We start from the raw sequence: 13,701 nt of genomic DNA on the forward strand, positions 1-13,701 counted from the left end.
CATGGACCCCTGACATCCCTCAGGAGATGACAGGGCTGGATGCAGGACTCACCTTCACCCACTGGAAACCTGCTGCCAGTTGATGTAGCATATTCCACACATCTGAAATGGCACCTCAGGAGCTGTGACACCTGTCAGCGCTCTGCTGCCACTCAGCCACTACTTCACTCTGGCTGCAAAGAAGGAAAAGGACATTTGAAATCCAAACTATTGGTGGGACCATAAAAAAGGAAACTGAAGCCTGGCCTATAAACTACCACAGCGGCCTAAAGAGAGTCTAAAGACAAGCAATTAAGTACTATTTATAATTAATAAATTGCTTTTACCTAGAATCACAGAAGTCCAGGTTTGGAAAGGACCTTAAAGATAAGCCAGTGCCACCCCTGCCATGGGCAGGGACACCTCCCACCATCCCAGCCCTGTCCAACCTGGAATATTTAAGACTCACTTTTGCTACAATGTTCCCATAACTAAAATGCTTGAGGCCATATCAAAATTCTTTCACATCTCTTTTGTGTTATCTATGGAAAAAATCTGTTCTGGCAATGTTATCCAAGACAAGACACACTGCAGTGAAAAAAGGAACAGCTGCAGATGCCATTAACCAGCAAGATGTGCTTTGAACATTTCTAAGTGCTCTAAAGGCATATTAGAAAATTAGTGGGTTTATCATTATGATGGAAAAGAGAGAAGATTATTTTAGGAAGTGGAACTGCCACTACAGTAGTGAAAAAATACATAAGAGAAGACAAAAAACAAAACAAAATAAAACCCACCAAAAAAATCACAAACCCAAAAAAACCCCAAACACATAAGAGGCGCCTGTGCCTGTAAGAAGTTCATCTACAGCTGTTTCAGTAGTTACAATTCTTTCATAAATAGAGCAGGAAGCTGAGTCAGTCTGGACAAAGGGAGCAAGAACAAAAAAGAAACCTGCTGAATCATTTCTCATGACAAGTCTTGAATTTAAATTGGTACATTAAGGATGGTCACAATTTCCCAGAGCAGTCATCCGCACACCTCATCATTTCACACCTCATCATCCCAGGTGTTTCTGACAATGTCCCCACACAAGTAAAATATAGATAAAATATAATTAATGTGATTGAATGCAAAGGAAATACTCAGTGTGATCTGTTGTTCCCTACTGGTACAGACACTGAATTCCTGAGGTTCATTTGAGACCTTGATAGACACAGCCCTAACTAAATTCCAGCACTACGATCCATTCCAGCCAAGGAAACTAGGCTAGATTCCCTAGTACCTCCAAATTTCTAGAACTAATTTCTAGAAAATAATTTCTAGAAAATAATGTTTCTAGAATAATTAGTTCTAGAAAATTTCTAGAACGAATTATTTAATTATTAAGAAATAGCCTCTGTAATTTGGGCTGATAGATCCAAGTCAGTAATTTTCTGTAGTGTTTAATTGCTGATGATACCTCATCTGTATCAATCCTTCATTTTATACCCACTTTTCACCCCTGTTAAACCAATCGAGTTTTAATTGCAAAAAAACAGTTCAGCAGCACAGGTGGAATTTCAGAGTTCTCAGCACAAGTGTTGAAAAGGAAACAGGCATTGACTGGCTATTTTATATCCAGTATTGCACAAACATATTTCACTCTTGCTCCACCAAAGGAGTAAATAAATTCATGTGGCTTCTGTGGCCCCTCACGACTGCAAATACATTGAGTCTTTTTTAAAAACTTGGGATACATGTGCCATAAAAGCACATTCCTAGACAGTGCATTTTGCTAAGGTTAAGCTCTGTGAAGTGATGATTTGTGTGATGACTGAGCCACTAATATAAAAGCACTTGGTTGGTAAAAGTACTCCACACATTCATGCTATGAAGTACCTATGGCACTTTGAAATATATTCATTTTGCAAGTATTTTTTTTAAATAAAGGACCCTTTTGAACTAATTCACAATTCATATGAATGACTAAAACTGAATAAACTCCCTCATTTTGAGAATTTGTTCGATATCTTTACAGGAAACAACATCTTTATGGACGACTTTACAGCCCAAGACTCCTTTATGCCTGAGACACTTGAATTTGCTTGGATAAGGACTTCTCAAAATATCCTCCCTAATATCCCTACCATCCAATTTTTTAAGCTCTTTCGTCTTTAAAAGCCTCAGAGATTAGATAACACTGCCAGTCCCCACCTGACCTGCAGCTCCATTGCCTGCACCCACCGGGCCACCAGCAAAGGCACCAGTCATGGAACCAGAGTGGGCTGGGCTGCAAGCATCTCAAAGAAGAAAAGATAATAAATGGCAAATGATCATTTCACTGCCAATCACAGCCTCTATTCTGCAGTCACACTGCAGTTCAGCAAATATCAGGGGATTCAAAATGATACTTTTTGTAGCATTAATCATTATTAGAAGTAAATAAATCTTCATATTAACATCAAGCAAGGAGAAACTCCTCCAGATGTCAATTTTCATTAAAAATATAGTTTGAGACTATTTCCATCCTTGTGACTGTAGACAGAACAGTTTGAGTAATTGATATTTAGGTGTCAGATACCTATTTACTTCCTCTTACCATTTCATTCATCAGATGCCTATTACTTATTGTATAACATTTTTATTTTCCTGTTTCCTCTGCAGCTGAATATGCCTTCAGGAGTTCTAATAACTTTATAACGCTTACAAAAGGGCAAAAAGCCAAGGGCCTCCAACTGCTGTATTTACAGTTTCAAAGTCCAATTACAAGCACAAGAAAACTTTAAAAATAAATCCATTAACCAGTTGCAATGCTCGAAAGAGATTTGTCACAGTGTCTCTTAACAGCACACGGCCTGACAAGGGTTGTTGTGGGGAAGGAGCCGCAGCTCAGGGCCAGGGATGCCGAGCAAAGGCGGGGCCGCTCTGAGGGCGGCGGGAGCGGGGCAGGAGCGGCCCATTGTCCCCATTGTCCCCATTGTGCCCATTGTCCCCATTGTCCGGGGGAAATCACCGCACAGTGCCCCAAAGAAATCACGGCACAGTGCCCATGGGAGCAGGGCCCATTGTCCCAGGGAAATCACCGCACAGTGCCCGTGGGAGAGCGGCCCATTGTCCGGGGAAATCACCGCACAGTGCCCGTGGGAGAGCGGCCCATTGTCCCGGGGAATCACCGCACAGTGCCCGTGGGAGAGCGGCCCATGGTCCGGGGAAATCACCGCACAGTGCTGGTGGGAGAGCGGCCCATTGTCCGGGGAAATCACCGCACAGTGCCCGTGGGAGCAGGGCCCATTGTCCCGGGGAATCACCGCACAGTGCCCGTGGGAGCAGGGCCCATTGTCCCGGGGAATCACCGCACAGTGCGGGTGGGAGCAGGGCCCATTGTCCCAGGGAAATCACCGCATAAGGCCAGTGGGAGAGCGGCCCATTGTCCGGGGAAATCACCGCACAGTGCTGGTGGGAGCAGGGCCCATTGTCCGGGGAAATCACCGCACAGTGCCCGTGGGAGAGCGGCCCATTGTCCGGGGAAATCACCGCACAGTGCGGGTGGGAGAGCGGCCCATTGTCCCGGGAAATCACCGCACAGTGCCCGTGGGAGAGTGGCCCATTGTCCGGGGAATCATCGCACAGTGCGGGTGGGAGAGCGGCCCATTGTCCGGGGAAATCACCGCACAGTGCGGGTGGGAGCAGGGCCCATTGTCCGGGGAAATCACCGCACAGTGCCCATGGGAGAGCGGCCCATTGTCCGGGGAAATCACCGCACAGTGCGGGTGGGAGAGCGGCCCATTGTCCCGGGGAAATCACCGCACAGTGCCCGTGGGAGAGCGGCCCATTGTCCTGGGGAAATCACCGCACAGTGCCCATGGGAGAGCGGCCCATTGTCCGGGGAAATCACCGCATAAGGCCAGTGGGAGAGCGCCCGGGCAGCCCCTGAATCCGGCATTGTCCCAGCCCCACAAAAAGGTTTGGGAGTCTGAAAAGCAGAGGAACAGAATCTCACAGCTTCTTAGAGTCCCTCTGAAAGGGCCATTGTAACATCACCATAAATCCTGGGCTCCCCAGGCACTTGACAACTAAAGCAGTGGACAATAGAATTCTTGTGTTGGACAAAACACTCCTTGTCTGCCAAAGCGCTTATCTGCTTCATTTACAAATGTCTTTCATTGTACCCAAATAATTCCCTATTAGAAAAACTATTAGGAACAGCACTAAATAAATATTCACAGCTTTGTGGGCCATTTGGCAAAGTGAATAAACCAATACAATCGAGGCGCACGCAAAATACGCAAATTTATGCCGAGGAAACCCAAAACAACCCCAAACCTCTGTTAATTTTCATTTTCCCTTTTCCTGATGCGCTGCACACACATTTGTCCCTCTAAAAAACACCCAGGTACATTACTCTTATCAAAAGAGATGAAAAATATTAGAAATCCACAACAATCTCAAATTGGAGAAAAATTGCATCCACTGTACCCCTAAAATTAAATATTTCCAGGAGAGCAGTTCCAGAAATAAACTTGGGAGCATATCTGAGAGTTTAATGAAATAGAGACAAATTGCTCACAATCACAAAAGGATTTAAACTGTAGATTTCTAACTACATATGTTTAGGTCCCACTTACAGAGAAATCCAAAAGCATCAGGGATGAGTTTCTGAAATGAAATGGTGCCAGATTTTTGCAACTCTTTTCAGCCCAATGAAAATTCTGGTAAATATCACAGAACTGACTGAAAGAGACTAAAATATTCCATAAATATGACACTTCAAAAAGCATTTCTAACACAGAACTCCATTGCCTCAGGTTTCCACATAAATAGTTATTTGATTACAATTTGCTGGAGAAGTGCCTATGGAAACACAACTGACACCACACACAATGATTAAAGAAAAACCCTAATAATCTAAATTATTGCTTAAGCAAAGAGTGCTGATCATATTCAAAGTGCCAGAGACATCTGCATGGCTGAATTAAAACCTGGAGAAGTCAAAACTTCTTGACTGAATTATTGATCATAAACTACTTATTCAAATCCAATATAGGAACAAAGTTTTTACACAGCCCAAGCCAATGGACTGCGTGGCTCTAGGGCTTTTTCCCCCCTGTGATTAATTATTACAAGCCTACAAAAAATGCAAGTATTCATAACCTATGAAACAGATTACTCGTATTAAATATTCAGAATGTATGCAATAAACAACATCAATAATGGTAAAATTAACAAAAAGAAAAAGAAAAGAAGCTAATGTAATTTAAAATAAAAATTATGCAGCTTTGAGCTCACAATCACAAAGGTTTAGGAATATGTGAGCTTTCCATGGTTCTATCATGAATTGCAGTCTGGCCCTGCCACATGTCACTTAACCTTGGAGCCATTGCTGAAAGTGAGCAAAGGCACACTATAAAACATTTCACCTCTGAAAAATGCATGAATCCATATAAAACTCAGAGCTCCCACATGCCAGCTGAGGATCTCTGCTGTTTGGGTGCAGAGCTTCCCCATTTCTTCTCTCACTTCTCTCCTCACTGAATAATTAACTGTTCTAAAGATGTAGGTATAAGTTCTGTCTTAAAATAAAGTTTACACTTGACTTCCCCGATGCTGTTTTTGGTGTTTGCTACTCTGTGCTATGCACTACCCAAACTCCCCTTTCTCCTGAAGCTGGATCATCTGTATAAATATAATTTGCATGAAATTATTATGATTATTTCTGCAATTTGCATTTCAGCAACACAGTTTCAACAAAACCTGCTTCCTGTCAGCTCTCTGAGTTTTATTCTAGCCCTAATACACACCACAGCACCACACCATATTTTTATATAGAGTAATCTCTGTTTAGGTATAAAAAAATGGATCTGCACTGGGGTTTAAGTCTCAGCATACAACAGGGATTATTTTAACCCTTCTGGAGAACTCAGATCTGGGGGCCTTGGCCAGGGTGATTTTCCTTGGCTGTGTAGAAATTGCGCCTGTGCTAGCCATTATCTTAGCAAGGAAATAAGCTCATGCTTGGAATCACCTTGAGGAGAAACTGTTTTTCCCTCTGATTGCAGGCAGCTGAGCCAAGCAATGGGAATCCCACAGTCAGCAACCAACAGAGCAGCCCAGGACAGTTCAGATGGGAAGGGGCTCTGGAGGACACCTGGTCCAACTGCACCGCCCAAAGCAGCTCCAAATTCAAAATTCATTTAGGTTGTTAAGGCTGTCACTTAATTAATGTCCACAGCTGACACCAGCAGCATGACCAAGGTCCCTGTGTGGACATGGACATGTAAGGGTTCCATCTTGTGCTGAAATATGGTCAGGTGCAGAGGTGTGGAACAAAGCAAAGGGCAAGAATTGCAGCAGAAAGGACAGAAGAGCAGTTTGGATAACCTGCCTTCCCCACACACCCCCAGTGACAGGTCTGTAGGCAGCCCAGGGTAAATAAATAACTCTGATTTCAGAGCTGGGGTGTTTTTCCTGCCCCGTGCCCACTCCTGAGCAGCAGGACAGGAGCACACACTGTCCCTGCAGCACCTGAGATGGTTCTGCTGCCTTCTGCGTCCGAGGCAGGGCACAGCTGATGCCTGTGTCCGCACACAGCCTGGAGGAGCCCTTCTCAACACAAGAAGCCTGACATAAAATGAGGATCAAAACCAGAATCTGGCTCAAATGTTGTACAGTCCTGTACCTTTGTCCAGGAGGAAAGCACCTCTCCACTCGAGGGGGATGCCTTGTGCAGGACAACACGTGAGGGCTGCAGAGAAGGTTTCACACAGACAAGGTTCTGCTCTAAGCAGGTTAACAGCCTGATTCGCTTTCTTATGAACTGTTCTGACTTTATATTCTGCCCAAACATTTCCCCTGGTGCTCCCAACCCTTGTCCACCCACACTGCTGTGGCACAGACAGGGAGCCAGGAGGGCAGAGCAGCTCTGCCAAACCCACAGCCCAGCACCCAGCTGGGAGAGCACCAACCAGGCAGCAAGGAAGCTCAGGAGCAGAGCAGCTGTGTGCCCTCCTGAGAGACAAAACCACATCTCAGTGCTTTGCAGGGTGCTAACAGTCTGCAGACTAAAGCCCAAATGTCACCCATCTGAGGCCAAATTACCCAGCAGGACAGAAAAGGTTCATGTGGGCTCACAAGGAACAAATTAACCTCCCTCCAAAATCCCCCTGCAAATCACATGAGTGCCCAGTGCTGTGCTCACCCACACAATATGACTTTATCAGCTTTTTCTTGCTTTTGGGTCACCAGGGCCTGGAGGCAAACGATGGGCCCTGGAGGGGGAAGTCTGTATTAATTATCCTCATGCTGCTGCAGCCCTGTCCTACCCAGGTACCAGGAATACAAGTGGGTTGGGAGGCCTGCAGGCAGGTGTGTTCTGTCATTTTAAATATCATAAATCAAGCCCTCTGTTTCAATGTTTCCAACTTCCCTGAGCTTCCTCTAAAATCTAAATTTGGAAGCATTTTGGATCCACAGCAAGCAGCTACAGACCTTTTGTGCATACACACTTATAGAGATGTATATGCATGTAAAAAAATATGAATTTAAAATTATACAAGTTCTTAATGCTTAAATAAATATTTCTATGTACCACACTCTATATAATTCAAATGACCTACATGTGGAAAAAGCACTTCATTTGTACTCTAAAAACTTGACTTTTTATTTTCATTGTCTAGCAGATTATCTCAAACCTTTGTTCTTGAGCCGCTACCAGTAAAAGGCTCGTATATATTCTCTCTTGGAAAAGCAAATTCTACATGCAGAGCATACCAAATCAGTTCCTGCCAGTGCAGCAGGCACACAGAGCTGCTCTGAAGCCTTCTGAGTCACACTGGAGCTCAGCTTCCACTGGCAGCAGATGTCAGACACCACGGATTGGGAGCTTGTCGGCACTGAAAGATTTTTATAGCAAATTTGCCCTACAGTTTTGGGGGCTTTTTTCTGGTTTGCATCCTCCCCTTGCCATTTTCCTATTCTTTGGTGCTTTTCTTCCACTAAACATGAATGGCCAGATCCTTCCTCTAGAGCAAATCCGTACCAGAGGCTGTCTTCACTAGCATTTGGTGCTCTATTTATATTATCTTTCAGAAGGCTGTTCTCTATTTCTTTCCTCTGGCTTTCTTCTGCTCTCTTTTATCAATCTCTTCTAGTGATCTGAAAAGAAAACCTAAAAATTGAGAGCCACTGAAGTATATGCTGAATGCCCCCATTAGTCAAGCTGTAGGGGACACTCAGCACAGAAAATAAATTCAACTAACCTTTGGAAAAAATCTTTATATAAATGTTCTACAAAATCATCCTGCTGGTTCCAGGTCCACTGGAGACACCCAAGGAAGAATAATTCTGGGACATCAGAGATACCATAAAGGAGAATAGTTCAGAGTCTGTCCAAGAGACTCAAGAGAGACAGAATTCTTTGGTCTCAGGGACATTTTTTCCTGCCTTCTTCCTTTTATTAATAAATAAAGAAAAGAGGAGTTGTTCAAAGCCACCCCAGAGATCTGATGCTTCTGAATTTCTGTGAGCCTCATTCAACTCACTGAATATCTCTGTCAGCCCAGGAAGATTCATTATTCATTCTGGGGACCCTATTGCAAACCCTGCAATGACTCTTCAAACATTTGTAAGGCTTTTAAAAAAGTTTCATTCACTCTTATTTCTGGACCAAATATATCCCTCTGCCTATTCCTATTCCATTCTCCTCCCAGACTCCCAGAGGTCACAGCTTGTCTAGATCTAGGGAGGGTGGCAGGAAGGGAAAATGGATTGTAAATTCATTTTAGGTCACCCAGAAGCCATTCTGTCTCTGTCCTTCCTCACTGGCTTTTCCTCATTTCCTTTTGTGTTTCCTCAAAGGACATTACACACTTGGCTTCTCAATCAAGGGCAAGGCAATGTCAAGAACATTAATTTGTCCATGAAGCAGTCTTTAAGTGTGGACAAAAGAAAGCCTGAAGAAGTGCAGACAGACAAGATAAACAGTACTGATTCAAAAAGGAAAACAACCCCCAGATCTTCTTCAACTGGTAAAACTGGCTCAGTTTTCAGGACTTAACAGTACTGAGCAATTGATATTTTGATACTGTAATAATATCATTTATTTGTATATAATATATACACAAATATATATTTTTATGTATATTATATATATGTATATAATTTTTAAGAAATATCTAATAAAATTAAGAAATATCCATTAAAAACAGAGCTCAATACTTAGTGAGTAAGAACTTGGGAGATGAGAAAGGACTAGGAGCATTTCTTAATGCCTGCTGTGCAGTTCCTACTCACAACTAATAGAGTTTTGCAGAATTTCAGCAATATTTATAGCAAGGATGACATGATTTTCCACCACCAATCATTTCAGGATATCACTGCAGAAATTACAATACACTAATATTTTTTATGGAGTTACTTTGTTATTTGCTAACCTGCCTTCCCATCTGTTCTTGGAGCTGTAACTTGAGCACATATCTGCATTTCAGCTGCAGCAGGTAATGACATTTTCATAACACCAAAGTTCACAGCCAAAACGAACCAGAATAGTTGACAATATTAATATTTAGCATTTGTCTGCTCTTCATTATGCCACTCAAAGCTTTAATTTTCTGTGGTGTAATTATAACAAGCTACAAGCAAGTGCATTAGGAGGTTTCTTCCAAACAATGGTTGTGAAGTAGAAATACACACAACCAAACAATAACAGTGCAAGTGCTCTGCATATTCCAGAGAAACTGCACAATTAGGGAAAAATTCCTGCTGGTGTCTGTCAGTGACATTGCCTGGTGGAGATAGTCCTAGGTGCTGTAGGCAGTTCTTTAAATAACAATAAATGAGCTCCAGGGTACCGCTGCAATCATGTGGTAAACTTATATTCAACCAGCAAGAGGATCTATTTAGGAAAATAAAAGGATCATTAAAAAAAAACCAAAACAAAACAAAGATGAAACAGAAAACAACACTAAGGAAGCAAGCACCCTCACTGGCTAAATGCTGAGAACCTGTCTCCACTGTTTCACCAGATTGCAGAAGCACAGCTACTCCCTAAGTTTCAGTGGCTTTTTTGGGGCTGAGCAAGGAGTGCCCAGTGTTAGCATGCCTAGAGAAAAAGGAAGACTGCATGTAAATAACCTCCCTGGGGGCTGGGCAGCGGCTGAGCCTGGAGCAAAGGAGGCTCAGGGGCCCTTGTGGCTCTGCACAGCTCCTGACAGGAGGGCACAGCCGGGGGGTCGGGCTGTGCTCAGGGAACAGGGACAGGAGCAGAGGGAACGGCCTCAGGCTGGGCCAGGGCAGCTCAGGGTGGGCACAGCAGGAATTTCCCCATGGAAAGGGGGCTCAGGCCCTGGCAGGGGCTGCCCAGGGGGGTTTGCAGTGCCCATCCCTGGGGGTGTCCCAGGAAGGGCTGGAGGTGGCACTCAGGGCTCTGGGCTGGGGACAGGGTGGGCATCGGGCACAGCTGGCACTCCGTGGGCTGGGAGGGCTTGTCCAGGCTAAATAATTTTATGATTCCATGATTCTAATTACTAATAGAAGTCAAAGATAACTTTATAATAATGGAGTCACTTTACCAGCTCTGCAGAAATGTGACTCTCCCCAAAAGCACAGAGAAGCCTGTTTGCCAAAGGCTTGTCTAAAATAGATAAGTGCAATAATTCTCCCACAGCATTTTTCCTTTTCAGCTGAATTGGCCAGGGGTGGAAGAATGTTCCAGGCCATTCTGGGTGGCCTTGGGCAGCTTTGTTGGGAGTGTCTCCAGAGGGCACAGCGGGCAGATGTGAGCTCCTCCCGCCCGAGCTGCGGGTTGAGCTGGCGCTGGCTCAGCCGGCACGGTGTGCCCGGGCACAGGGGCACAGCGCTGTGAGCAGAGCTGCTCCCCCAGCCCTGGCACGGCGACAGCACGGGGCTGGCTGAGGTGCCATCTGCCAACAGCAGCTCTGTCACCGCGGGCTCTGCGCCTCAGCTCCGGGAGCTGCAGACAGCAATTATCGCCGGGCTTGGGAGCGGCCGGCAGGGGAGGGGAGCATCTCGCACTGCCAACGCCGAGATGCTCTAAACCCAGAATGAGATGGCCATATAATTATTTCTTCAGGGAGCCAACCTTTTTCCATATGTGTGCTGTGGAACTGAGCCAAACTGAAGCTGTCTGCACACTTAATGTTCAATTTGGTGAGCTCTCCACTTGGAGAACATAAACACACACTCGTGTCTGTGCTATCAGCTTCGAGTTCGTGAGACTTATGAGTACTTGACAGCTCAACATGGCTAAACAAACCTGTTATTTCATTTTCAGATAGAGTCAACTGGAGTTACAGGGAAACAAGCCCCCTGAGTTTACCTGAGAGCGTGGACAGCTCAGCTTCAACACCTTGCTGGTTCTCCAGTTGAAATTATCAGAAATGATAATTACACTGCAGCCCTTTCTAACAGACAGCATTCTGCATGCTCAATTGTGGCTGAACACTTCACAAAATTCTTTTGAGAGGTTTCAAACGCCAATAATAAGCTTCCCCACTCCCTTTCAAAAAAAGAAATCTAGTTATTCATTCTGTCAATCTCATGCAAGATGTTCATTGTTTTTACATAATTGTTTTCTTATTACTGTAACGGCAGTGCCCAGAGAAAAAAAGAGCATGAGGAAAAAACCACAGAAACTCCACTAAAGGTTGGATTTTTTTCTTTTACAGTTTGCATTTTACTCAAAGGCTGGGTTTATGTTATCTTTCAGGGCACAGAAACTGCCCTAGCCACAACGGAGAAAACAAACCTCACCAGTCCCCACATCAAGACAGTATAATTTTATGAGCAATTACATAAATTACCTTCCAAAATATTTTGTGAAGAAATATCTTGTGGTATTGAGAAACACTCACTGCTGTAACTCAAAAGGTCAAGGTTTCAGGGTCTAAAGCACTGCACATCCACAAATCTGGCACAATGGACTGAGAAAAAAGTGACCAAAAGTTGTAACCTGGAGAGTAAGATCTGGTGTTTCATCAGAAAGATGAAGAAAGAAATCTGGATGAGTACCCAAGGCACAGTCACTTCTCTTCCTTCTCTTTGTGATAATCCACAATTTCACCCAGCTGGCCTGGAGCAGCCTCTGAGAACACAAAAACCTGCAGAGCTGGACTTAAGGACACAGATGTTCCCAAGTGCCTTAGGAGCAGGGAGGAAAATGCACACTATCAGGGAGATGAAGCACAGGCTGCTGGAAGTTGAGCTGTGGACCTGGTTTTACCCTTCTGGTTGCTTTGTGCCATTGAGATTTCCAGGGCTGGAGTTACTTCAGAACAGCACAGGAATATTTCAATTAATTAAAAATAATAATTGGAGGAAAGGATATTTACAGGGAAGAAGAAAAATGATCCAAGGCATCAAAGATTTTTTTGAGCACAAATTCTATTGGAAGTGTAATGGCTTTGTACAAATAAATCATTTTGGCTTGGAAAAAACTTGAGATCCTGTACATTTAAAGATCTTTCCCCATATCAGCAAACTCAAACCCTATAGTTAAGAAGTAATAAACCCACATCTGCAATGAAAGTGCAACTATTCAGCGCTGCTCAGCAAATGTAATTTATTTTAATTATCAAAACCAGAGCTAGCACTGGGTTAATGCTCTACAGAGAAAACCTCCCCAGCCACCCAAGCTCCTGAGTGTACAGAGCTGCCTGAAGATCCTTTGGGGCACCCCCAGCTCACAGCCACCACGTCTCACCCTCCCTGCATTTCCCCATCTGCCGCGTGTAGGAACAACCTGTGGGCTCTCTCATGGCACAGCAGGGGCTGCACAGGACCCCAGGCATCCCAAACGCTGCTCTGAGCACAGCAGAGCAACTCACTAAACAGAGAGACAAGTTTAGCTGTCTTGAGGAATTAAAAAAAAAAGGATCTTTAAAAATGAAGCCAGCAATCTTGGAAGAGCCAGCAGGCTCCCATGTCAGCCATATGCCTTCATATGTCTGTTCTGGGGGAGTGTTACAGCTCCTGCTGTTCCATTCTTCACTTTTTAAAGGAAATGTTACAAGGCCACAAGGACTCACAAACATTTGTTGACATTTCTTCTGGGTCAGCCTTAGGAGGCCTGCAAGAATTTAAACATATGGCAGTGTTTAGCTGCGTGAGGGAATGGGTTGTTTCAGAGAAAAGCAGTATTTAGTTGCAAAACAGTTTAATCTACCATAAAGGTTTTACATTTTTTGGCCCAAATCCAAACTTTTTCTCATTATAGTTTCCACATTATATTTTTAAAGCAATAGCAGCTTACCCGCTGAGCTGATATTGAGAAATACTGAGATACTTCACAATGTTTTCTACTGCCTTCCACACAAATAATATCTTGATCTGATCAAACAGATTTGATATGTGCTTAGATTTAAAGAGGAGGAGAAAAGAAGAGATAATTTGAGCACTACAATGAAGGCTATTGCCCACACTTAAAGGACATGCAACCTTTGTATTTTGAACCACATGATGAAATGAGCTGGGTTTTCAGCATGTATAGCAGTACATATGCATTTGCAAGGCAGGAAAATGAGACTTGCAAGGCTTTGTCTTGTTCTTCAGCTCCCATTGCAGTCAGTCAGCTGAGCAAAGGCCCAGCAGCTCCCTGGCTGAGCCTCGTTAGGTCTGGCTGGTAAGAGAAATACATTGCACATCAGCAGCTGAGCTCAGGTTTGTCTCAAGTCATGTGAAAAGGGCAGCACAATATTAAACTTCCTCAAAACCACACTGGGAGCCCAC

At 44.1% G+C, this 13,701-nt stretch overlaps 1 protein-coding gene across 4 annotated transcripts in view; it reads right to left on the reverse strand.

The window, feature by feature from the left end:
* The window catches only part of CDH11 (cadherin 11), an 82,982-nt gene that overhangs the window by 41,199 nt on the left and 28,082 nt on the right, over nucleotides 1-13,701 (reverse strand). For 3 of the 4 annotated variants that reach the window (XM_058033959.1, XM_058033961.1, XM_058033960.1), the window contains exon 2: nucleotides 53-173. The exons of the other annotated variant lie outside the window; for it this stretch is intronic. The gene's annotated coding sequence lies outside the window, so the exon portion shown is untranslated. The remainder of the gene's footprint in view (nucleotides 1-52; nucleotides 174-13,701) is intronic. 4 annotated transcript variants of the gene reach the window in all.

This window comes from Melospiza georgiana, chromosome 14, assembly GCF_028018845.1.
Source record: "Melospiza georgiana isolate bMelGeo1 chromosome 14, bMelGeo1.pri, whole genome shotgun sequence".
In the NCBI taxonomy this organism is placed as follows: Eukaryota; Metazoa; Chordata; class Aves; order Passeriformes; family Passerellidae; genus Melospiza; species Melospiza georgiana.